The following is a 24,656-nucleotide window of genomic DNA, read 5'->3' on the forward strand; positions in this document are numbered from 1 at the left end:
TCAGCCATTTGAATTGAGCAACGCAATTAACAAAGTAGGAATTTAGTGCATAAAAATCTGCATTATCACATAAATTAAATGAATAGGACTGGTACTTCTGTGTTTTCATCAATGTATGATTTGCCAGTGACTTCTGGTGAGGACTGGTTTATCAAGAATTCCCAGATAAACCTTTTTTGTTCAGGATGTCTTGTATCTGTTCATGCCATAACCATGGTTACTAGACTTAGGATTTTGATTTGAGCCCACACATAAATTTGTTTCATTAATTACAATGACTAGAGTTTCAAATGTGTACTCTCCTGCCATAGCATTATTGCATTTGTTGTTGATTAATCATGAACCAATTTTAAATATTTAATATTAACATGATTTCAGCATGACGATAGCAAAAGGAAATGCACTTGTGCATTTTAGTAATTTTAGATAGGATGCTATGCATTTGAGTGCAGGCGTCTTTTCCTAAGTGAGAATATATTTATTAAGTGACACACAAACCTATTTGAATACAGGTATTTTCCCAGAATGAAATAACAAACCGGCACCATTGCTTGAGTGTTTTTCTAAAAAGAAAATTAAAAAGTTCCTGATTTTATTTTATAACTGAAATCTGGACATTATGCCCATTAATACTTTCTGCTTATGGATTAAAATTGATACTTAAAATGGAGTATTAGTACCTTTTTCATTTTTGTGATTTAAAAAAAAATATATAAGTGCGAGCATTGAAATCTTCTAATCTGTTTCAGTGAAGACACAGGTATATCGGTGGGAGCAGTTCATGGAAAAAAAATACAGCATTCGGTCCACAACATTCCTGAATTCCTATATAAAAGCAAAATACTGCGGATGCTGGAAATCTGAAATCAAAACAGAAAATACTCAGCAGGTCAGGCAACATCTGTGGAGAGAGAAACAACGTTAATGTTTTCAGGTCAATGTCATCTCATCAGAATTGGAAAAAGTTAGACAACTAAGAGGTCTCAAGCAAGTACAAAGGGAGAGAATGTGAGGAGGGGAGTAAAGAACAAAAGGGAAGGTCTGTGAGAGAGAGGATGGAAGGCAGGAGAGATTAAATGACAAAAAGGATGATGGTGCAAGGGAAAAGTGGATGGTAATGGGACAAATAAAGAAACTAAAGATGCTTCTAGAGGATATGTAAATAGGAATAGCAGAATCATTACCGCTGTCTGAAAAAATGGGAGCAGTGGTTATGGTCCGAAAATGTTGAAATCAGTGCTGAGTCTGGAAGACTGTAAAGTGCCTAATCGAAATTGCCCTAATTCGAATTAGTCGAATTATCATCGCCCAGCGAGTAGTCACCACCTCCCAGCGGCCAGCTGCCATGCCAGCTGAGATCAGTTAACTCAGCAGAGTTGGAATTGAATCTAAATTTTCTGTTTAACATGACCTTTTACCAGCTGAGCTATTGGGAGGTGATTTTCCACTTTTCCCGATATCATATACCATTTCTTGGCCAAGAAAATGAGCTGACAATTTCTGTCTATGCTGTTCTGTATGTAACTGAGGACATGGAAAAGAACAACCCAGGTGATTATCTCCCTATTTTCCATTTCCATCCCAGATAGAAATGTGCTTGGCTTATCACTGCTTCTCCCCCTGCTCATCTCTCCAACCCCCACCCCTATGCAGGCACAGCTAAGATCAGGAACACTTTGTGTGAAGTAGAGCAAGGACAAGCCACTTTTCACTACAATGGTATAATATGTTGGAATACCAGCTTGCTCTTGGTGTACTGCATTCCACGTTATATATATATACTTTTTTAAGATGGCAAAATGAAATATGATAAAATCCTCCATATTTCATTTCTGACTTTCACAGATGACTGAGTCACCATTGATGTAGCAAAGAGCCAGCATAGACACGATAGTCTAAATGGCCACCTTCTGTGCTGTAAACATCTATGTTTTCTCCCTTTTATAAGACAACAGTAAGCATTGTCAGCTGTCTTGAGGGGAGCTCAATATGGAGGAACATGGGGAACTTAATGGTACATTGACATGTACTGCCTGCAAGAAATGTTAACCATTTCAAAACATCAAGATTTTATTTAGTTTCAATACGCTTTATGACTGAGGGTATAGGCTTTGCAACAGACAATAGTTTGAATCTTCACCAATATTTACCGACAAGAAGAAAAAAATGCTAGAACTTGGAAATAAATCATAAAATGATGGAAATTATGTAACTGTTCATCAGCACCTGAAGAGAAAAAAGTAGGTTAACCCATTCATTTTCTCTGACATCTACTTGTTCTCTTTCCATCCTGCCACCTTATTTTGCTCAGTTTTTGTTATTAAAAGACTCACTTATCTTCCAATTTCCAGTTATACCAAAGAGTCTACAGCTGAAATGTTAACCTGTACTTTTTCATTCTCAGCTGCGAATGGGGCCTATTGTGTATTTCCAAGTTTTGTTTTTATTTCTAATAAATACGGATATTTGGATGCAACTTGAATATTCTTGGTGTGACCAAGTACCTACTCTCCTCAGAATTCAATAAAAGACTTCAATGTCAGATTACTGGTAGTAATATTTTGAAACTTACCCAATATTGTTTGGGTCTTTAGTCAGTGTTTCAGTTGTTGAGGAGGCACAAGTCTACTGTGACTTTACTTTGAAATGTTTATTTTGAAAGCTGCATCTGATTTCAGATTCACTGAAACGGTTTCCTCTTTGACATAGTTGTCAAAGAGTTGCTGCAGATTGCAGGAGTTGGTCTGTTTTCTGATCTTGGAGGGAGTGTCCTAGTAATAGCGTGCAACCAGCAAGCTGAAGACAGCTATTAGGTTGGGTAAAACTGTGGGAAGAGGCAGAAGTGTTAATTCCTGAAGGGAGCTCGGTAAGTCAAACAATTTGTCTAGTAATCAATGCCCTTAGTTTTAGTTCGGAGTAATAATATGCCATTCGGCCCATCAAACATGCATTATTTAGAGTCGAAGGATGTTTATTCTTTTATTCACACTATTTTTCTCCCATCTCCCCTCAGTGATGTCGTCACCCTACTTTAAGGAACATTGAATCCCTTCATCCACTTCCTCTGTGGGGGTGGGTGGGAGGGAGGGGGGTGAGAGATGGTGGCAAGTGTGAGGGGTGAACTGGATAAACGTAACAGTCAGACAATAAAACATTTTTGGGACATAACATGTTTTTGTTTCTCATTGAGTTTCAAATGCAAGGCTTCTTGAACTATTTAAGTTAAGTAGATAAACAGTTGCTTTAATTAAAATCTTTTTTTGTGTCAGTTATTTTTGGCTTGTTCTTTCACTCCCAACAAAACCAATCTGACCCCATTTGTTACAAATGTTGAGCGGGAACTGGTGAATATTTTAAAATGAAAATACAGATTGCTTTCAGTCTTTTTGTGTGATTATTGCAGTTTTGACTCTGAAGATGACCCTGCAAACACTACATGGCCTGCCGCAGATGGTCACAGGCAGGTTTTGAAATGAGTCACTACTTGACATGTTTAATGTATAATCTAATCACTGCAGTATATTGATACTGTCACAATGTTCCCAACCATTTCAGGCTCAGTTATTGTCAATTTGTGGAGATTTCTTGAATGAGGAAATACAGTTTTATTTTAGTTAAGAATATTGCCATTTTTGGTTTACTGTGATAAAAGTTATGAAGCTTTTTTTATGCTCCCATCAATCTATTTTTTTAAGATATAATTAAATATACCCATGGCATTCTTATTGGATGCTGCAAAATATGATTTGTCTGTTATGTTTGTGCTGTGCCTGTCATTTGCTATTGTTTTTTGATGTTGATTAAGATTTCCAATTGGCAGCTGGTTATAGGTATCCTGTAGCTTGCCGGTCTTCTCGTCTTGACGTTGACCCTGTTGAAGTGGTGTCCATTATCTCTGCTTCCTTTTTCAAATGAAGATAGACATAATGTGGGAACAGTAGAAGAAATTTTGGGGAAGAAAAAAAGAGAAAAAGTTAGTTTAACAAAACACTGATAAAATGTGACAACAGGGGAGGTGACTAAGAGGAAACGAATGAACCAGAAGAAGATCATTTTAGGCTTGCTCATTGCCCCACTTGGTTGCTGAACCATCTTGTTGCTGGGCTCAGTCATGGTCAGTAGACTGGTAGTATGCACTGTATATTGCAGTTTCCATTCTGGAGATAATTCTGCAATTACCACGAGCTTCTGCAGGTACTTACAAACAGCTTTTGGAATCATAGAATCATAGAAAAGTACAGCACAGAGGGAGGCCATTCAGCTTATCGAGTCCACACCAGCTCTTTCAAAGAGCAATCCAGTTGGTCCCGCTCCCCTGCTCTTTCTCTATATCCCTGCAATTTTTTTCTCCTTCAAGTATTTATCCAATTTCCTTTTGAAGGCTACTATTGAATCTGTATCCACTGCCCTATCAGACAAATCCTAACCACTCGTAAAAAAAACAACGTTTTTCCTCATGTCGCCTCTGGTTCTTTTGCCAATCATCATGAATCTGTGCGCTCTGGTTATTAACCCTTTAGCTACTGGAAACTTTGTCTTTATTTACTCTATCTAAACCCTTCATGATTTGAAACACCTCTATCAAATCTCGTTTTAGCCTTCTCTGCTTCAAGGAGAACAATCCCAGTCTCTCTAATCTATCCACGGAGTTATATTCCCTCAACCCTGGAACCATTCCAACAATGAACTCCAATTCTTGACATAATGCAGTGCACAGTCTAATTAGAGTGATTCATTATATAAATATAACCCAATCACTGAGTGGGGAGATCAGTTAACATTATAGAAACAAGAATAACATATTAAATAAAATGTTTGATTAGTGAAAATGAAAGAGTAAGTTAGAGAGCGGGCATTAACACTTCATTTAAACCCAAGTATATATCAGCACAATATTAACATTACAGATGTAAAAATGTCATTTACTATGATTGTCACCACAACAGTGCAATCCATATTCTGAAGTTTGCTTCACTATATTTTGACCTTATTCAGAAGCTTCCTTCAGAAGAATAGTGGGGTGAAATGCAGGCAATGGTAGATTATTTATGGCCTATGCTGGGGTGGCATTTGCTCATTATCATGCTTTGTTCTTCATATTGGGTGTCCATCTCAGCAGTACCACGCAGAACAGAATTTTCTAGAGCTTTAAAGGGTTAAAGGTAAACCAGGAAATCCAGATTGAAAATGTTATTGGTCCAACAAGCCTAACAAAACATTCTTGTTAATTTGATGGAATGATCTGTACAATTATTTTTCCAAAATGGTTCCCGTCACCAGTAACATTATGCAGTACATTAGATTAAATGCTATCCGGAAAGACAAACTCAATAAGCCTGTTGTTAATGAACATTGAGAAATCATATGTAGAGGATGAGATAATAAATATTACACATTCAAGTTTCCCAACCTAAGTCTACGTACCATGCTGGTGATTGTGGAATTTCAAAATAAACTAATTAACACCTGTACTTAAAATCTGAATTGTGAATTATGTTGCAGACCTTTTATCCACCTATTCATCTATATAGGTTAGCAAATTCATATATTACTCCTTTTTATTAAATACTAAGGGGAGAAAATGGGCTCAGTAGTGTTCTCCTAATGCTCGAAAATGGGTTCCGAGATGCGCGCGCGCACATCCGATGGGAAGGACACCGGATGGTCAAGGGAGTTGCATGTGCACACCTAACAACCATCAACAGTGCATAGAGCAGGCAAATGATGATGTCAATCAGTGTGCAACGTTGATTTGAAGCCAGCACTACCAATTTCGAAAGCCACACTCCAGCCTACAACTATTTTGTTGATACTTAAATCAAATGTACCCTTTGACAAGGGCACTTGAACCCACAAATTAACAGTCTAAGACGGTAACGAAAAACCTTTAATCAAATTAGAATTTGGTTGCTGGGAGTGATGATGCACTCCAGTCCCTCTGGTGCCCACCTCTCGTGGAAGGCCGCGAGCGTACCGGTGGATACTGCATGCGCCATCTCCAGGGACACCCTGGCTCGGTTGTAACTCCAGCCTCCAACTATTTTGGTTAACAGATAAAGCCGTGTGCCCCCTTATTCAAGGGGCACTAGAACACACAAATTAACAATAAAACTTTAAGTAAAGATGAAATAAAACATCAGCTCCACAACTATTTTGGTGTAAAACCATAAATCAAGTGCCCCCTTATTAACGGGGGAGCACTAAAACCGACAATTAAACCAATTAACGTTTTACCAGAAACTTAAATCAAATTAAAATGTGGTTGTCGGGGGTGATGATGCAATCCAATCCCTCTGGTGGCCATCTCTCGCGGAAGGACGCGAGCGTGCTAGTGGACACCGCATGCTCCATCTCCAGGGACACCCTAGCTCGGATGTAACTCCAGCCTACACCCTGTTTTAACCTTACACAGCTGAACAAGACCTTAAACAGCCGCTGTGATTATTTGCACAAAACACATTTGCAGCCTTCTGCACATGCATGCGGCATACCGGAACCGTGCATGCGCACCTCATCAACATTCGTGCATGCGCACTGTATACCAGAGGCGTGAATGAGCAGCACCCAATTACGGCCTGTACTGTGGGCCATGCTTTCCTCGGCTCTGTGTGAGAAGGTCGGGATCCATAGGTGGCCAGTGGGCAGAAGATCAAGTATCAAAGGGGGGAGAGAGAGGGAAGTGGAGAGAGAGATAGACCGGGGAGGGCAAAGAGAGTGCAAGAAACTGGGGGGTGGGGGAAGAGAGCGAGAGAGACTGGGGGGAAAAGAGAGCGAGAGAGATTGGAGGAAAGAGAGCGAGAAAGACGGGAGGAGAGAGCGAGAGAGACTGGGGGGAAAGAGAGCGAGAGAGACGGGGGGGGTGAAGAGAGCGAAAGAGACGAGGGGGAAGAGAGCAAGAGAGACTGGGGGGAAGAGAGCGAGAGAGATGGGGGAAAGAGCGAGAGAGCTGGGGGGTAAGAGAGCGAGAGAGACGGGGTGGGTGGAGAAGAGAGCGAGAGAGACTAGGGGTGGGGAAGAGAGAGAAACGGGGGGAAGAGAGACAGAGACAGGCGGGGGGAAGAGAGAGACTGGGGGGGGAAAGAGAGAGACTGGGGGTGAGAGAGAGAGACTGGGGGGGAGAGAGAGAGAGAGAGACGGGGGGGGGAGAGAGAGAGAGACTGGGTGAGGGGGGAGAGTGAGACTGGGTGGGGGTAGAGAGAGACTGGGGGGGAAGAGAGAAAGACGGGGGCAAGAGAGAGAGACTGGGGGGAGAGAGAGACTGGAGGGGGAGTGAGCGAGAGAGACTGGGGGAAGAGAGAGAAACGGGGGGAAGGAAGAGAGATATGGGGGGGGAAAGAGAGAGACGGGGTGGAGGAGGGAGAGACAGGAGTAGGGGAGCGAGGGTGAGAGACGGGAGGAGGGAAGAGAGATGGTGGGGGATGGGGACAGAAGAGGGAGATGGGGATGGGGGGGGAGGACGGAAGAAGGATGGGGTGGGGGGGGAAGGGAAGAGAGAGATGGGGGGGTGAAAGAGACGGGGGGAAAGAGAGAGACAGGAGGGAAAGAGAGAGACCAGGGGGAGAAAGAGACCGGGGGGGCGGGGGGAGGAGCAAGACAGGGGGAAGAGAAAGACGAGGAAAAGAGATAGGGGGGAAGAGAGATAAAGGGGTGGGGGGAAAGAGAGGGAGGTGGGGGGGGTGAGTGAGAACGAGACCCCGGAGGAAGGGAGGGGACGGGGAAAAGAGGGATGGAGAGAGAGACTATGTGTGGGGGTGGGGAGCAGAGAGTACAACGCAGCCACACTATAACTCCCCTTTCAGAGGTGCAGACTGCCTTTATGTAGCACTAACCACTCATGTTATTGGACCGCCATAACCAATGACCAGCGTGAGTAGCACTGGCTGCACGCATCATTCACATGAAGTAGCAGATCCCCACGCCCGTTTTTGGGGGTTAGCCAATTTCTTCACCAAAATGTTTAGTTCTGTTTGTATTAAACGGTTAACTGTAATTTTTGCTGTGGGTTGCCTGTAATACAAAAAACAGACCCTTGCAGAGACCATCTGATTTACCTTCCGTTAATTCAGTGGATGTCAAGCAGGTTCTGTCACTGGCATGTGATCCTTCCCACAGGTTTATCTTTTCTGTGCTGTGCCCAGGCGAAGGACAGGCAGTAAAGATGAAAATATATACCATGAAACAGGTTCGCGCAGTGGTAAAAGTGCAGTTAAATTTAGATAAAATGTGACATAATTTTTGGAAAAAGAGAATAAAAATATGCCCAAAGCAGTGTTAATTAATTGAATTCAAGTGGTGCACAACAATTGAGCTAATTAGCTAATTATAGTCAGGTGGTACGAATTAATTGGTGGACTCTTGCTGTCATACATATAATGGGTAGTGTGCCAGTGCAGCCTTCGGCCGCCTGAGGAAAAAGAGTATTTGAAGACCAGGCCCTTAAAACTGCCACCAAGCTCATGGTCTACAGGGCTGTAGTAATACCTGCCCTCCTGTACGGCTCAGAGACATGGATAATGTACAGCAGACATCTCAAGTTGCTGGAGAAATATCACCAATGATGTCTCCACAAGATCCTACAAATTCCCTGGGAGGACAGGTGCATCAACATCAGAATCCTCGTCCAGGCTAACATAGAAAATAGGTGCAGGAGTAGGCCATTTGGCCCTTCGAGCCTGCACCACCATTGAATAAGATCATGGTTGATCATTCGCCTCAGAACCCCTTTCCTGCTTTCTCTCCGTACCCCTTGATCCCTTTACCCTTAAGGGCCATATCTAACTCCCTCTTGAATATATCTAACGAACTGGCATCAACAACTCTCTGCGGTAGAGAATTCCACAGGTTTACAACTCTGTAAGTGAAGAAGTTTCTCCTCATCTCGGACCTAAATGGTTTACCCCTTATCCTTAGACTGTGTCCCCTGGATCTGGACTTCCCCAACATCGGGAACATTCTTCCCGCATCTAACCTGTCCAGTCCCGTCAGAATGGTATATGTTTCTTTGAGATCCCCTCTCGTCCTTCTAAACTCCAGTGAATACAGACCCAGTCGATCCAGTCTCTCCTCATATGTCAGTTCTGCCATCCCGGGAATCAGTCTGGTGAACCTTCGCTGCACTCCCTCAATAGCAAGAACGTCCTTCCTCAGATTAGGAGACCAAAACTGAACACAATATTCCAGGTGAGGCCTCACCAAGGCCCGAACAACTGCAGTTATATATCCCTGCTCCTAAACTCAACTCCCCTAGCTATGAAGGCCAACATGCCATTTGCCTTCTTCACCGCCTGCTGTACCTGCATGCCAACTTTCAATGACTGATGTACCATGACACCCAGGTCTCGTTGCACCTCCCCTTTTCCTAATCTGCCGCCATTCAGATAATATTCTGCCCTCACATTTATCCATGTTATACTGCATCTGCCATGCATTTTCCAACTCACCTAACCTGTTCAAGTCACCCTGCAGCCTCTTAGCATTCTCCTCACAGCTCACATCGTCACCCAGCTTAGTGTCATCAGCAAGCTTGTAGATATTACAGTCAATTCCTTCATCTAAATCATTGATGTATATTGTAAACAGATGGGGTCCCAGCACTGAGCCCTGCGGTACCCCACTAGTCATTGCCTACCATTCTGAAAAGGACCCGTTTATCTCGACTCTCTGCTTCCTGTCTGCCAACCAGTTCTCTATCCACGTCAATACATTACCCCCAATATCATGTGCTTTAATTTTGCACACTAATCTCTTGTGTGGGACCTTGTCAAAAGCTTTTTGAAAGTCCAAATACACCACATCCACTGGTTCGCCCTTGTCCACTCTACTAGTTACATTCTCTCAAAATTCTAGAAGATTTGTCAAGCATGATTTCCCTTTCATAAATCCATGCTGACTTGGACCGATCCAGTCATTGCTTTCCAAATGTGCTATTTCATCTTTAATAATTGATTCCAACATTTTCCCCACGACCGAGGTTAGGCTAACCGGTCTATAATTCCCCGTTTTCTCTCTCCCTTTTTAAAAAAGTGGTGTTACATTAGCTACCCTCCAGTCCATAGGAACTGATCCAAAGTCGATAAAGTGTTGAAAATGATCACCAATGCATCCACTATTTCTAGGGCCACTTCCTTAAGTACTCTGGGATGCAGACTATCAGGCCCTGGGGTTTTATCGGCCTTCAATCCCATCAATTTCCCTCACACAATTTTCTGACTAATAAAGATTTCCTTCAGTTCCTCCTTCTCGCTAGATCCTCGGTCCCCTAGTATTTCCGGAAGGTTATTTGTGTCTTCCTTCGTGAAGACAGAACAAAGTATTTGTTCAATTGGTCTGCCATTTCTCTGTTCCCCATTATAAATTCACCTGATTCTGACTGCAAGGGCCCGACATTTGTCTTCACTAATCTCTTTCGCTTCACATATCTATAGAAGCTTTTGCAGTCAGTTTTTATGTTCCCTGCAAGCTTCCTCTCATACTCTATTTTTCCCCTCTTAGTTAAACCCTTTGTCCTCCTCTGCTGGATTCTAAATTTCTCCCAGTCTTCAGGTTTGCTGCTTTTTCTGGCCAATTTATATGCCTCTTCCTTGGATTTAACACTTTCCCTAATTTCTCTTGTTAGCCACGGTTGAGTCACCTTCTCCGTTTCATTTTTACTCCAGACAGGGATGTACAATTGTTGAAGTTCATCCATGTGATATTTAAATGTCTGCCTTTGCCTATCCACCGTCAACCCTTTAAGTAAGTATCATTCGCCAGTCTATTCGAGCCAATTCACGTCTCATACCATCAAAGTCATCTTTCCTTAAGTTCAGGACCCTAGTCTCTGAATTAACTGTGTCACTCTCCATCTTAATAAAAAATTCTACCATGTTATGTTCACTCTTCCCCAAGGGGCCTCGCACAACAAGATTGCTAATTAGTCCTTTCTCATTACACATCACCCAGTCTAGGATGACTAGCCCTCTAGTTGGCTCCTCGACATATTGGTCTAGAAAACCATTCCTAATACACTCCAGGAAATCCTACTCCACCGTATTGTTACCAGTTTGGTTAGCCCAATCTATATTTAGATTAAAGTCGCCCATGATAACTGCAAGATTATTGCAAGTATCCCTAATTTTTTGTTTGATGCTGTCCCCAACCTCACTACTTCTGTTTGGTGGTCTATACACAACTCCCACTATCGTTTTCTGCCCTTTGGTATTCTGCAGCTCTACCCATACAGATTCCACATCATCCAAGTTAATGTCCTCCCTTACTACTGCGTTAATTTCCTCTTTAACCAGCAACGCTACCCCACCTCCTTTTCTTTTCTGTCTATTCTTCCTGAATGTTGAGTACCCCTGGATGTTGAGTTCCCAGCCTTGGTTACCCTGGTGCCATATCTCCGTAATCCCAATTATATCATATTCGTTAATAGCTGACTGCATTGCCCAACAGTGCTTCAATGCCCAGCTTTGAAGCACTGACCACACTTGACCAGCTTCGCTGGGCAGGCCACATAGTTCGCATGCCAGACATGAGACTCCCAAAGCAAGTGCTCTATTCAGAGCTCCTTCATGGCAAACAAGCCAAAGGTGGGCAGCGAAAATGCTACAAGGACACCCTCAAAGCCTCCCTGATAAAATTGCGACATCCCCACTGACACCTGGGAGTCCCTGGCCCAAGACCGCCCTAAGTGGAGGAAGTGCATCCGAGAGGGCTCTGAGCTCCTCGAGTCTCAACGCCGAGAGCATGCAAAAATCAAGGGCAGGCAGCGGAAAGGGCTTGCGGGAAAGCAGTCCCACGCACCCCTTCCCTCAGTGACTATCTGTCCCACCTGTGACAGAATCTGTGGCTCTTGTATTGGACTGTTCAGCCACCAAAGAATTCACTTCAGGAGTGGAAGCAAGTCTTCCTCGATTCCGAGGGACTGCCTATGATGATGAATGATCGGAAGCCGCGCAGAACTGTGCATTCATCTGGAAGCTGATATTGATTATGTTTCTGTTTTTTTTCCACAAAGCCCGTGAGACCCGACGGCCCGCTCCATGGTCCCGGCATTTTTTCCCGAGACCCCGTGAGACCCGAAGCGAACAACCAAAAAACACTAACTGCGCAGGTGCAACTACTTCAATTTTGTTGGCAGCAGTCGCGTCCTTTTAAATATAGGGCCATTGAAAATAAAAGCAAGTAGGTGATAAATCTGTACAAGAATTTGGTTAGGCCACAGTTGGAGTACTGTGTGCAATTGGAGAGGATTGGAGATTCGAGAATGGAGATTGGAGTTATGCATAAGTTCATTAGAATGATACCAGAGATGGGAGACTTGGAATAACTAACATTGTAATCATTGAAGTAGAAAAGTTTAAAGAGGGATATAATGGAAATAATGAAAAATTGCTAAAGGACTTGAGAATAAATAGTGGAAAATTATTTCCAATTCTTTATGAATCAGTAATGTGGCGGGGTGCACAGATTTAGGCTTGGTATAAGAAGTAAGGCATCGGTTGGAAGAAAAATTTCAAAAAAATTACATAAAATGTTTGGGACGGTGAAATATTAGAAAATAAGGGAAATTAATAATTAAGTGGGATTAGCTTCAATGGAGAGTTAGCAAAGGCATGATGGACAACGTGGCCATCTGTGCTGAAACTTCTATGATTATGTATCGCTGCTGTTTGATTTTGCCAGTTACCCTTGGCATAACTTTATGCAGGGTGCACAGTTGCTGTTTTTTTTTAATTTCATTCATGGGATGTTAGTATCGCTAGCAAGGCCAGCATTCTTGCCCATCCCTAATTGCCCTTGAGAAAGTGGCAGAGAGCCGCATTCTTGAACTGCTGTAGTCCGTGTGGTGAAAGTACTTGCACAGTGCTGTTAGGTAGGGAGTTCCAGGATTTTGACCCACAGTGGTGTCGAGCTTCTTGGAGCTGCACTCATCAGGCAAGAGGAGAATATTCCATCACACTCCTGACTTGTACCTTGCAGATGGTGGAAACCTTTGGGAAGTCAGGAGGTGAGTCACTTGCCGCGGAATACCCAGCCTCTGACCTGCTACCGCACCAGGAGTATTGTGTGCAGTTTTGGTCTCCTTACCTCAGAAATGATACACTTCCCATAGAGGGAGTGCAGCGAAGGTTCACCAGTCTGATTCCTGGGATGACAGGACTGTCGTATGAGGAGAGATTGGGTCGACTAGGCCCGCATTCACTAAAGTTTAGAAGAATGAGAGGGGATCTCATTGAAACATATAAAATTCTGACTGGGTTGGATAGACTGGATGCGGGGAGGATGTTTCCCCTGGGGTCACAGTCTCATGATATGGAGTAGGAAATTTAGGACTGAGATGAGGAGAAATTTTTTCACTCAAAGCGTGGTGAACCTGTGGAATTCTCTATCACAGAAGGCTGCGGAGGCTAAGTCACTGAATATATTTAAGAGGGAGATGGATAGATTTCTAGAAACAAAAGGCATCAAGGAGTATAGGGAAAAAGCAGGAATATGGTGTTGAGATGGAGGATCAGCCATGATCATATTGAATGGCGGTGCAGACTCGAAGGGCCCAAGTTTCCACACGATAAAAAACGGGCGCCCCTCCGAGCTGGGCGCCCGTTTTTCGCGACTAAAACAGCGCCTAAAAAAAAAATCGCGATTCTGGAGCGTTCTGCAGCTCCTTGTCTGCCTGGCGCGGCGCCCAGGGGGGCGGAGCCTACACTCGCGCCGATTTTGTAAGTGGGAGGGGGCGGGTACTATTTAAATTAGTTTTTTCCCGCCGGCAACGCTGCGCGTGCACGTTGGAGCGTTCGCGTATGCTCAGTGTGAAAAAAACATTGGCACTCGGCCATTTTTGTAGTTCTTTGTAGCTGTTTAATTTTTGAACATTTTTTTAATAAAATCACATTGCCATCAGCACATCAGCACTTGCAGCCTTCTCACTGTCTCCTTCCCCCCACCCCCCCGCGGGAAGAACGGGCGCCTCCTCTCCCCCCCACGGGAAAGAACAGGCGACTCCTTCCCCACCCCCCCACCGCGGGAAGAGCGGGCACCTCCTACCCCCCCCGCGGGAAGAACGGGCGCCTCCCCCCCCCCCCGCGGGCAGAACGGGCGCCTCCCCGCACCCCCCCTCCCCCCCCGCGGGAAGAACGGGCGCCTCCCCCCGCCGCCCCCCGCGGGCAGAACGGGCGCCTCCCCCCCCCGCGGGCAGAACGGGCGCCTCCCCCCCCCCCGCGGGCAGAACGGGCGCCTCCTCCTCCTCCCCCCTCCCCCCCCGCGGAAAGAAAGGGCGCCTCAGGCTGACTGCAGCATTCTCCGTGCCTGAAGCACTTTCACACAGGTAGGAAGATGGTTTATTTAATCTTTTCTTTGCTTATAAATGTTTATTCAGGTTGGATTTATTTGTATAATATTTGTAGAAGTATAAATAAGGATTTATTGTAGAATTTAATGAGTTCCCTTCCCCCCCCCCTCCCCCCCCACCTCGTTCTGGACGCCTAATTTGTAACCTGCACCTGATTTTTTAATGTGTAGAACAGGTTTTTTCAGTTCTACAAAAATCTTCACTTGCTCCATTCTACTTTAGTTTGGAGTACATTTTCACTGTGGAAACTTTGAAATCAGGTGTCAGTGGCCAGACACGCCCCCTTTTGAAGAAATAATTCTGTTCCAAAGTAGAACTGTTCTACCTGACTAGAACTGCAGAAAAAAAAATGTGGAGAATTGCGATTTCTAAGATAGTCCGTTCTCCACCAGTTGCTCCTAAAAATCAGGTGCAAATCATGTGGAAACTTGGGCCCGAAGAGTCGAATGACCTACTACTGCTCCTATTTTCTATGTCTATGTCTAAGAAGTAAGTTCATCCAGATTGCCTCTTGCTAATATCAGATGAGCAATAAATGTTTAGCGCAACAAATATTTCTAACTCAACATAGGCAGCTAAACCAGCCTTCAAAATTACTATGTACTACATGTCAATCAGATACTTTTTGTTCCCCAACCCCAAATATGCACAGGATATGAGAAACATTTGTATTCACATGCCTTTGTCGTAATCCCTTCCTGCTTCCTTCTTTCTCCTCTGTTGGGGTAAAAAGATTTCTCTTCCTCAAGATGGACTCCCTGATATAAGGAATCAACACCTGCCCTTTGACATAGCGACCATGGAATCACTCTGATGAAACCTTCGGTTCAACTGGTTTTATTCGAGCATATGCAAGGGAAGAGTTCAAATGTGAACCTTTGCAGAACAATGGTTCTCATCCACAATTATACAACAAACTGAAGTATGTGCCTCTCCCACAAATGCACCGGTTGGCTTACTGCTTATCAGCGAAGTTACATTGATTGGCCGTCTCTTATCAGACTGGCTCTGAGTGGTGTTTCCCAACTGTCCATCTCCCGTCATATGTCAATTTGTGTTGTTCAGTGATGTGAATTTTGCCTTAGTCCCCATGACGTGTGAAGTAACTCTGTTCCTAAACACCGGCTTTCTTATCTCTTCCCTGAGAAAACTCTAGTTGAAATGTTATGCATCTTAACTGCTGACCTCTACTGTCTTTGTTATGTGTTACTAAGGTTAAGGATGGTTCATTAACCATCAAGCTTTGCAACATAGCAAGCTTTGCTGCTTCCCCTTCTTAAAACCCATTCAAGCAAGTGTATAAGCGTGGTTTACATAAATGAGTTTTACATATAATTACAATCCCTATAAAGATAGAGGAACTCCTGTTTCCTCAGAACCTCTTAATACTGATAAGCCCTACAATTCAGTTCAGGTATCGGTTTTCGTCCCCTTACACCTCTTTCTCCTTCCTGCTCTTCTCTTTTTGTATGTTGTCCTTTTCGACTGATTTAATTCTTCTTGCTTCAGCTTGGCATTTTCACTTTTTTTCTTTCTCTGCCATCACAGCAATCACAAACATCCTCCTGTCATTAAATACTTGTTGCTATACTCCAGGTGTAACTCAGGAAAGGAGTCAAAACAAAACATGGATGGAAATGGTGGGAAGGGAGTGCGATAGAGATGGGGCACACAGTTGGAAATGGGTATCTAAAAATAGACAGATGTATCAAATATGACTCATTTAGAGTGAGACTTGCTTATTTTGTAACCTATTTTGATATATCCCACTTTTTTAAAAAAACAAAGCTTTGTAAGTTTAAACAAGCTTATGAACTATCTTGCTCTTTTTCATCATGCGTCTCATTCCTAACACTTCACCATTGCAGACAGCACTCATTAGATTGTCACAGTGGAATCCATTGATGTACAATAGTGCTGCAATCTGTAACATTTTATCGTGCAGAAAAAATAATTTTTCCTTCGTGGACTGGCATTTTTTTCACTTAGTGCTTTTCCAAATAGCCTTTGAACTGTGGAGGCTACTGCAAGTAATTTATGTGAAAAGTGTTGATGAGATGTATTTTGTATAACTTGCCCATTTGTGTCATTCTATTGGTCCATGATAAACACATGACTAAAGATCTGGTCTGTTCCATTAGCAGAGATTAATCAGATGCTAGGTTCCAGCAAAGAGACGTCCAACCAATTCCTTAAAAAGTGCTTCTAGTCTATGTCCTGTTGCTGGTCTCCCCCTCTCTGGCTGTGGGGTGCTTGTTGTCCTCTCTGGCTGTGGGGTGCTTGTTGTCCTCTTGTCTCCCCACTGCCTCAGAGAGCCAGTTTACTACTCTCCAGCCTTTGATCTTTGCTTACCTTTTTCATCATCATAGGTGGTCCCTCGAACGAGGATGACTTGCTTCCACATGAGTTCACAGATGTTTCAATGAAGGACCTGATATTCCAGTCCTGAACTCCAATTGAAGGGGTGGAAGATGCCTGTACGTGGATTTTTTTTAATGTGTGGTGACTGTTGCACATCAGCCATTGAATTTCCTGTTCATATTGTTAATGGGCACAATCGATTCATAAAGGTGTTTCATCAAATCAGAGGACCCCCATTTCTACCACATTTGCTTTGGGTTTGCAAACTACAGCCAGAAAGAGGTTAAATTACACATCTTGTATACAGGAACAAACAAAGAAATTGAAAAAGTAAAAGGAATATGGGCACTCTCAATTGGAATTAATTAAACTTGTCAAATCTCACCAGTCGCAGTTGTGCATTACTGAACACTCATCAGTGCTGGAGACTTGCTGGCATTGCCCCACTGAAGATCTGTCCAGTGCTGAGGTACCAGAAATTTTTCAAGCTACATGCACTTAGGATAATCCAAATGCAAGTTAAAACCAAACTCTATGTCCTAAGGAAAGAGTGAATGGGCTGTCAGGTTAACCAGGGAAAGTTTTTTTTTGTCAATATAACACTTCAAAAGGAATTTATTTTATGTGAAGCACTTTGGGATGTTTGAGAGATGTGATAAGGTGCTATGTAAATGTGAGTTCATTAGGGAAATATTGCCTGCGCCCATTTTGGTATTCCAAATAAAACAGAATATGATGGAAAACACTCAGCAGGTCAGGCAGCACCTGTGGAGCGAGAAATACATAAGAACATAAGAAATAGGAGCAGGAGTAGGCCATTTGGACCCTCGAGTCTGCTCCGCCATTCAATAAGATTTTGTCCTCAACTCCACTTCCCTGCCCGGTCTCCATAACCTTTCATTCAAAAATCCATCTATCTCCATCTTAAATATATTTAATGACCCAGCCTCCACTGCTCTCTGCGGTAGAGAATTCCAAAGAGTCACAACCTTGTGAGAGAAGAAATTTCTCCTCATTTCTGTTTTAAATCGGTGACCCCTTATTCTGAAGCTATGCTCCCTAGTTCTAGATTTCCCCACTTGAGGAAACATCATCTCTGCGTCTACCCTGTCAAGCCCCCTCAGAATCTTATACGTTTCAATAAGAACACCTCCCAATGAGTATAGGCCCAACCTGCTACACCTTTCTTCATATGACAACCCCTTCACCTCAGGAATCAACCTCGTGAGACTTCAGGAGATGGAATGCTTCTAAACAGAGTGTTAAAGTGTTGGGAATTTGGAGAGAGTAGGAATTCAGAGCAGAGGGGGAAGGAGGTGCTGCTATTTGCCTCCAATACCTGTAGTGGTTTGTGTTACAGGTAAATATTTAACTTCATCTACCTATAACTTAAACTAGGTCTAGTAATTAGTTAAAAAAAAATTAAACAAAATTAATTAAATTCATTAGCTTTAATTAATTAACTAAATAAAACAAGGTTATATAAGGATGGCAGTGCAGGTGGTATGCCGCAACCGCAGCAAGTGGGAGTTTGTGGAGAACAGCATGATCCCGGACTACCACGTCTGCAATAAGTATCTGCATCTCGAGGAACTTTAGCTCGGAGTTGTTGAGCTGGAATCGGAGGTGCGGAGATTGCGGGGCATCAGGGAGGGGGAAGTGTTACCTGAACACTGTGATCTAGGAAGCAGTCATACCCCTTAGGTTAGGTAGTGGTATAGGTCTGGTTAGTGGTCAGGGACACGAAGGTGTGACTGCGACTCAAGGTGCAGTGCAGTGCTGGAGAAGGGAAAATAGAATATAAGAGTAAACTAGCAAGAGACATAAAAATAGACTGTAAAAGCTTCTATAGGCATGTAAAAAGCAAAAGATTGGCGAAAGTAAATGTGGGTCCCTTGCAGGTTGAGAAAGGAGAAATTATAATGGGGAATAAGTAAATGGCAGAGATATTAAACAATTACTTTGTGTCTGTCTTCACGGAAGAAGATGGAAAAACCTCCCGGAAAGAGTGGAGACCCAAGGGTATAGCGAGAATCAGGAACTGAAAGAAATTAGTATTAGTAAAAAAAAGTACTGGAGCAATTAATGGGATTGAAAGCCAATAAATCCCTTGGACCTAATGGCCTACACCCTAAGGTTTTGAAAGAGGTGGCTATAAAGATAGTGGATGCATTGGTTGTCATCTTCCATAGATTCTAGAATGGTTCCCACGGATTGGAAGGTAGAAAATGGAACCCCACTATTTAAGAAAGGAGGAAGAGAGAAAACGGGGAACTACAGATCAGTTAACCTGACATCGGTAGTAGGCAAAATGTTAGAATCTGTTATTAAGGACGCGGTAACAGAAAATAATAATAGGATTGGGCAGAGTCAAAACGGATTTATGAAAGAGAAATCATGTTTTGACAAATTTAGAGTTTTTTCAGGTTGTAACTAGCAGAATAACAACCTGAAAATAGATTCAGTAGGGAGGGGGTAAAGTTGGAATTAGAAAGCCAAACTAAAGAAAATGAGTTTGAAGGAGAAAGGAAACAAGCAGGAAAAAAGGGTAAAAAAAACTAATTTGAAGGCTCTTTGTCTAAATGCACGTAGTATTTGTAACAAAATAGATGAGTTGACGGCACAAATTGAGACAAATGGGTATGATCTGATAGCCATTACAGAGACGTGGTTGCAAGGTGACCAGGACTGGGAATTAAATATTCAGGGGTATTTGACAATCCGGAAGGACAGATAGAAAGGAAAAGGAGGTGGAGTAGCTCTATTGATAAAGGATGGAATCACTGCAATAGTGAGAAACTATATTGGCGCAAATGATCAGGATGTTGCAATAGTTTGGGTGGAGATAAGGAATAATAAAGGGAAAAAGGTCACTGGTGGGCGTAGTCTATAGGCCCCCGAACAGTAGCAACTCTGTTGGTCGGAGCATAAAGCAGGAAATAGTGGGGGCTTGTAAAAAGGGAACAGCAATAATCATGGGTGATTTTAACCTCCATATTGATTGGACAAATCAAATTGGTTAGGATAGCCTTGAGGAAGTGTTCATAGAGTACATAAGGGAGAGTTCCTTGAGTGGTATGTAACGGAACCAACCAGGGGGCAGGCTATCTTGGATCTGGTCCTGTGTAATGAGACAGGATTAATAAACAATCTCCTAGTAAAGGATCCCCTTGGAATGAGTGATCATAGCATGATTGAATTTCAAATTCAGATGGAGAGTGAGAAAGTTGAATCTCAAACCACCGTACTAAGCTTAAATAAAGGAGACTATGAAGGTATGAGGGCTGAGTTGGCTAAAGTGGACTGGGAAAATAGATTAAAGTGTAGGACGGTTGATGAACAGTGGTGTACATTTAAGGAGATATTTCACAACTCTCAAGAAAAATATATTCCAGTGAGGAGGAAAGGGCGTAAGAGAAAAGATAGCCATCCGTGGCTAACTAAAGAAATAAAGAACGGTATCAAATTAAAAACAAGGGCATATAATGTGGCCAAAACTAGTGGGAGGACAGAAGATTGGGAAGCGTTTAAAAGTCAACAAAGAATGACTAAAAAAATGATTAAGAAAGGGAAGATGGACTATGAAAGTAAACTAGCACGAAATATAAAAACAGATAGCAAGAGTTTCTATAGGTATATAAAAAGGAAAAGAGTGGCTTAGAGTAAGTGTTGGTCCCTTAGAGGACAAGACTGGGGAATTAGTAATGGGGAACATGGAGATGGCAGAAACTGTGAACAAATATTTTGTATCAGTCTTTACGGTAGAGGACACTAACAATATTCCAACAGTGGATAGTCAAGGGGCTATAGAGGGGGAGGAACTTAACACAATCACTAAGGAGGTGGTACTCAGTAAGATAATGGGACTAAAGGCAGATAAATCCCCTGGACCTGATGGCTTGCACCCTAGGGTCTTAAGAGAAGTAGCAGCAGGGATTGTGACTGCATTGATTGTAATTTACCAATATTCCCTGGATTCTGGGGAGGTCCCAGCAGATTGGACAATTGCAAATGTAACGCCCCTATTTAAAAAAAGGAGGCAGACAAAAAGCAGGAAACTATAGATCAGTTAGTCTAGCATCTGTGGTTGGGAAGATGTTGGAGTCCATTATTAAAGAAGCAGTAGCAGGACATTTGAAAAAGCAAAATTCGGTCAGGCAGAGTCAGTGTGGATTTATGAAAGGGAAGTCATGTTTGACAAATTTGCTGGAGTTCTTTGAGGATGTAATGAACAGGGTGGCTAAAGGGGAACCCGTGGATGTGGTGTATTTGGACTTCCAGAAGGCATTTGACAAAGTGCCACATAAAAGGTGACTGCACAAGATAAAATTTCACGGGGTTGGGGGTAATATATTAGCATGGATAGAGGATTGGTTAACAAACAGAAAACAGAGAGTCGGGATAAATGATTCATTCTCGGGTTGGCAATCAGTAACCAGTGAGGTGCTGCAGGAATCAGTGCTGGGACCCCAACTATTTACAAGCTATATTAACGACTTGGAGGAAGGGACCGAGTGTAACGTAGCCAAGTTTGCTGATGATACAAAGATGGGAGGAAAAGCAATGTCTGAGGAGGACACAAAAAATCTGCAAAAGGACATAGACAGGCTAAGTGAGTGGGCAAAAATTTGGCAGGTGGTGTATAATGTTGGAAAGTGTGAGGTCATGCACTTTGGCAGAAAAAATCAAAGAGCAAGTTATTATTTAAATGGAGAAAGATTGCAAAGTGCTGCAGTACAGTGGGACCTGGGGGTACTTGTGCATGAAACACAAAAGGTTAGTATGCAGGGACAGCAAGTGATCAGGAAGGCCAATGGAATCTTGGACTTTATTGCAAAGAGGATGGTGTATAAAAGCAGGGAATTCTTGCTACAGCTGTACAGGTTATTGGCGAGGCCACACCTGGAATACTGCATGCAGTTTTGGTTTCCATATTTACGAAAGGATATACTTGCTTTGGAGACAGTTCAGAGAAGGTTCACTAGGTTGATTCCGGAGATGAGGGGGTTGACTTACGAGGAAAAGTTGAGTAGGTTTGGCCTCTACTCATTGGAATTCGGAAGAATGAGAGGTGATCTTATCAAAACGTATAAGATTATGAGGGGGCTTGACAAGGTGGATGCAGAGAGGATGTTTCCACTGATAGGGGAGGCTAGAACTAGAGGGCATACTCTTAGAATAAGGGGCCACCCATTTAAAACTGAGATGAGAAATTTCTTCTCTCAAAGGGTTGTGGATCTGTGGAATTCGCTGCCTCAGAGAGCTGTGGAAGCTGGGACATTGAATAAATTTAAGACTGAAATAGACAGTTTCTTAAACGTTAAGGGAATAAGGGGTTATGGAGAGCAGGCAAGGAAATGGACCTGAGTCCATGATCAGATCAGTCATGATCATATTAAATGGCGGAGCAGGCTCGAGGGGCTGTATGGCCTATTCCTGCTCCTATTTCTTCTGTTCTTATGAGGGGGAACCAGTGGATGTGATTTTTAGAAGGCATTTGATAAGGTGCCATATAAGAGGTTATTAAACAAAATTAGGGCTCATGGGAATGGGGGTAATATACTCGCTTGGATTGAGGATTGGTTAACGGACAGAAAATAGAGAGTAGGAATAAACGGGTTATTTTCAGGTTGGCAGACTGTAACTCATGGGGTACTGCAAGGATCAGTGCTTGGACCTCAGTGATTCACAATTTAAAATATCAATGAATTGGATGGGGACCAAGTGTAATATATCCAAGTTTGCTAAGGATACAAAACTAGGTGGGAATGTAAGTTGTAAGGAGGATACAAAGAGGCTTCAAGGGGATTATAGACAGGCTAAGTGAGTGGGCAAGATCATGACAAATTGAATATAATGCGGAGAAATGTGAGGTTATCCACTTTGGTAGGAAAAATAGAAAAGCAGAGTATTTTTTAAATGGTGAGAGATTGGGAAATGTTGGTGTTCAGAGGGACCTGGGTGTCCTTGTACATGTATCATTGAAAGTTAAGATGCAGGTACAGCAAGCAATTAAGAAAGCAAAGGGTATGTTGGCCTTTATTATAAGAGTAAAGACGTCTTATTGCAATTATATAGGGCCCTGGTGAGACCTCACCTAGAGTATTGTGTACAATTTTGGTCTCCTTAACTAAGGAAGCATATACTTGCCATCGAGGGAGTGCAACGAAGGTTCACCAAACTGATTCTTGGGATGGGGGCATTGTCCTATGAGGCGAGATTGTGCAGACTAGGCCCATAGGGGCCGAAATTGCCCCCCGACTAAAAGTAGGCGCAGCTACCACTTTTGAAGACCGTCCATGGGGCGGAGAATCGAGCGATTTTTAGGACCTAATTTTTTTCTCTTCCTTCGGGCGGTGTTGAGAGGTGGAAGTCGTCGTGGAGCAGGGCAGACGTCGTTCGGAGTCGTCAGCGTGACGCGGACATGCCGCATTGCGTTGAAGCGTCACAAGGTCCCTCCCCTTCAGTTAAAGGGGAGGGCCACTGCGAACTCTGCAGTTAATTTAGTTTCGCCCACTGAACCACCAGAAAGGGTTTCGGCTGGGCCAGCGGCCTGGCACCCACAGAGTCAGCCAACAATTAAAATAAAATGGTGGCCCTGGCAGTGCGCCCTCCCCTTTAAGGATGGACACGCCGCCCAGCCACAAGCAGCTTCCCGCAGGGGAAAGCTGTCAGTGGCACTGACCAGTGACTGATCCGCTCCCTCGGGCAATTTCCCACCCGGGTCAGAAAGTGGCGGCAACACGGGCAGCGCAGTGACAATCACCACTGGAAAAAAATGGACTGCAATTTATGAAATGTCAGCGACTATGCGGCAACTAGGCAGTGAATTCATACCAACTCGTGTCCGCCCCTTTGAGGCGGTCATGGCTCTTATAGAAAGGAGCAATTTCGGCCCCATATTCTCCAGAGTTTAAAAGAATGAGAGGTGATCTCATTAAAACATACCAAATTCTTACAGGGCTTGACAGGGTAGATGGAGGGAGAATGTTTCCTCTGGTTGGGGAGACTAAAACCAGGGGTCACAGTGGTCAGCCATTTAGGACTGAGATGAGGAGAAATGTCTTCACTCAGAGAGTGGTGAATCTTTGGAATTTTCTACCCCAGAGGGCTATATCTTTGAGTATATTCAAGACAGATATCGATAGATTTTTGGATGTTAACGGAATCAAGGGATATGGGGATAGTGCAGGAAAGTGGAGTTGAGGTAGAGGATCAGTCATGATCTTGACTGGTGGAGCAGGCTCGAAGGGTCAAATGGCCTATTCCTGCTTCTATTTCTTATTTTCGTAAGAGGGATGAGATTCTTGCTGCTTGTTTGGATGAGGGCAGAATCTGCAGGATGGATGAACATACTGACCACAGCACCATTCAAATGGGGGGAGTGAAGAGCAATGTTGCTGTGGTAGGGACAGTATAGCAGGGGGATAGATACTATTCTCTGCAGCCGTGACCGGGTGTTTCGAAGGCTGTGTTGCCTGCCTGATGCCAGGGTTAAGGATATGTTCCCGCGTCTGGAGAAGAACTTGGAATGGGAGGGGGAGAATCTATTTGTCGCGGTCCACGTAGGAACTGACGACTTAGGTAGAAATAGGAATTAGGTTCTGTTGAGAGATTTTCAGGAGCCACAGTCCAAATTAAAATACAGAACCTCAAAGGTAATAATCTCTGGATTATTACCTGAGCCACGTGCAAATTGGCATAGTGACAGGTAAATCAGAGAGTTAAATGCGTATCTCCTTGAGTTTCGATTCATGGGGCACTGACACCAATACTGGGGAAAGAGGGCACTGTTTGGACAGGCTCCAGTTAAACCGGGCTGGGACCAGTGTCCTGGCGGATTGAATAACTAGGGCTGTAGATCGAGCTTGAAACTAAAAGGTGGGGGAGGTGTCAGGTGAGGGGAAATTTCAAAATCTAAAGGAAAAAGTCAAGGCAATGAAGCAATATAGTGATTTGG

General features: G+C 43.3%; 1 protein-coding gene and 1 long non-coding RNA gene across 3 annotated transcripts in view; one reads left to right on the top strand and one right to left on the bottom strand.

Annotated features, from left to right (window-relative positions):
• The window catches only part of LOC139278575 (proton myo-inositol cotransporter-like), a 243,509-nt gene that overhangs the window by 155,418 nt on the left and 63,435 nt on the right, over window positions 1-24,656 (top strand). The window lies entirely within an intron of this gene.
• Window positions 1,833-24,656, bottom strand: part of LOC139278576 (uncharacterized) — an 88,918-nt gene continuing 66,094 nt past the window's right edge. The window contains exon 3 of the long non-coding RNA XR_011596308.1: window positions 1,833-3,902. This is a non-coding gene — a long non-coding RNA (uncharacterized lncRNA). The remainder of the gene's footprint in view (window positions 3,903-24,656) is intronic.

This window comes from Pristiophorus japonicus, chromosome 13 (assembly GCF_044704955.1).
Source record: "Pristiophorus japonicus isolate sPriJap1 chromosome 13, sPriJap1.hap1, whole genome shotgun sequence".
Taxonomy (NCBI): domain Eukaryota; kingdom Metazoa; phylum Chordata; class Chondrichthyes; family Pristiophoridae; genus Pristiophorus; species Pristiophorus japonicus.